The sequence below is a fragment of the Sprattus sprattus genome (genome assembly GCF_963457725.1).
Source record: "Sprattus sprattus genome assembly, chromosome: 7".
NCBI classification, from domain to species: Eukaryota; Metazoa; Chordata; class Actinopteri; order Clupeiformes; family Clupeidae; genus Sprattus; species Sprattus sprattus.
This window is the reverse complement of record NC_137926.1, coordinates 1,274,716-1,277,544: the sequence shown is the minus strand read 5'-3', so window position 1 is coordinate 1,277,544 and position 2,829 is coordinate 1,274,716.

Below are 2,829 nucleotides of genomic sequence, written 5' to 3'. Positions count from 1 at the left end.
GAGATGGAGAGAGAACAGATGATAAGAGACAGGGAGATGAGGAGAGAGAGAAGGAGAGAGAGAGAGAGGGAGATGAGAAGAGACAGGACGTGTGAGACAGGAAGGAAGAGAGAGAGAGAGGGAGAGAGAGAGAGATAGAGAGAACAGATGATAAGAGACAGGGAGATGAGGAGAGAGAGAAGGAGAGAGAGAGAGAGGGAGAGAGAGATATAGAGAGAACAGATGATAAGAGACAGGGAGATGAGGAGAGAGAGAAGGAGAGAGAGAGAGAACCAGTGAAAACACTTTAGCTGACCTGGGACTGACCAACAGCAGCTACAGGTCACTGGGAGTTGGGGTGCGTGGCAGTGCCTCACTTACACACACTCACACACACACACACACACACACACAGACACTCACACACACACACACACACACACACACACACACACTCTGAAGTAGGAGCTAGCGGTCCAGCTAGTTCACAACAGCATCTGATCTACAGCACGCCACCGGCTTACAATGTCACCGGGTCACACCGCAACAACAGAATGCCGATGGGAAGCAATTAATGGGCGCACAGGTTGGTGCCGACACGGTGATTCCTGGGATGGGTTCTGACTCCATGGCAACACAGCAGTATCAGGGGGCACGGAGGACACACACACACACACACACACACACACCCTAGAGACACACACACACACACACACACACTCCATGGCAACACAGCAGTATCAAGGGGCACGGAGGACACACACACACACACACACACACCACACACACACCCTAGAGACACACACACACACACACACACACACACACACACACCACACACACACACACACACACTCCATGGCAACACAGCAGTATCAGGGGGACAGAGGGGCCAGGACCTTCAGTAGCAACTTGGGTGACCTCTGGCAAGTGTTACATAAAGTAGAGGATATCGTCTCCCTGTTTACAGGCCAGCACACACACACACACACACACACACACACACACACCCTAGAGACACACACAAACACACACACACACGCTGTATTTAAGTATTACCTTTTAGTTCCATCCTGCTTTCTGATGAAGGCTTTCACTGATGTGGTCTTTATTTGATGTCACGCTGCAAATAACAGAACAGCGGCTTGACGTATCCCATCAATTATCAAAAACACACACACACACACACACACACACACACACACACACACACACACACACACACACACACACACTCTCTATTCAAGAACAGCGGCTTGACGTATCCCATCAATTAGAGGGGCTTTGAGGACTGCCTCAAACAAGGAGCGAATTATACACTGATTCAACTTGACATTTCAAACGCAGAATTAGACTTCATGCTATCAACCTCTCACTTCCAATGTTCAATGGACGTCTTGTTTTTGGGTTTCAGAACCTACGACAACGCATGATTCTTCTGTGCAAGGTCAGACGGGGCAATCTCATGAACACAATTGGATAATGCTAGTGATGAACACACACACACACACACACACACACACACACACACACACACACACACACACACACACACACACACACACACACACACACACACACACACACAGGATAATGCTTAGTGATGAACACACACATCTGATCAATCTCCAGTTCTTTGATATTCACAATTGGATAATGCTTAGTGATGAACACACACACACACACACACACACACACACACACACACACACACACATCGGATCATTAGGCTGGGAGTGGAAATGAGTTTATCAGAATGTTTTCAGGCAAGACACAGGTTCAAAGGTCAGTCTAACCAGACAAGCTATAGTGACTATTTTAATTCCAAATTTACTAAAAGCCTACAGCGAATAAAAAACAAGTCAGTTCAATGTAAGTCAATGCAAGGTCTTGTCCTCACAACATCATGAACATCAAACACTTTTACTTTTATTTTTTTTGGTAAGGCACAGTTCAGTGAGGTTGAACATTTCATTTTTTTTGCAAAGCAGCTTTCCTCCTTCAGAAAATCAAAGCTTTTCAGACCCAATTAAACTAATGAGTTTACATTGTAAACAACTGCACACACAACATGTCAAACAATTCAAACTATCAGCCTCAAGACCTCCACACACACACACACACACACACACACACCCTCACCCTCATCTGTCCCTCTTGTCTCTCGTTTGATGCTCATTAGCCTGCCTACCCTCTCCCAATGTCTGTCAACTGTGTAAGTGTGTCTGTGTATGCGCTTATGTGTAAATGTGTGTGTGTGTGTGTGTGTGTGTGTATACTGTTGTGAATGGATATGTGTTCTTTTTTTTTGGGGGGGGGGGGGGGCTGTTTTACCATCATCCTGTCTCTGACTCAGCCCTATAGAGTCTAGGGAGGACTGCTACCCCACACCTCTACACACACCTATACACACACCTCCACACACACCTCTACACACACCTATACACACACCTCCACCCATCCCCAGCCATGACCTCAAGCCCACTAAAGCGCTTCTCTGGTTATACAACAACAAGTGGAAGGTGGCTGTGCTACTATGCCCTTGGTTGGGTGGGTGGGTGGGTGGTTGTGCTAATATACCCTTTGGTTCGGTGGTTGGGTGGGTGGTTGTGCTAATATACCCTTTGGTTGGGTGGGTGGGTGGGTGGTTGTGCTAATATACCCTTTGGTTCGGTGGTTGGGTGGGTGGTTGTGCTAATATACCCTTTGGTTGGGTGGGTGGGTGGGTGGGTTGTGCTAATATGCCCTTTGGATGAGTGGGTGGTTGGGTTGGAGTGCTAATATGCCCTTTGGTTGGGTGGTTGGATGGGTGGTTGTGCTAATATGCCATCGGGAAGTTGTGCTAATATG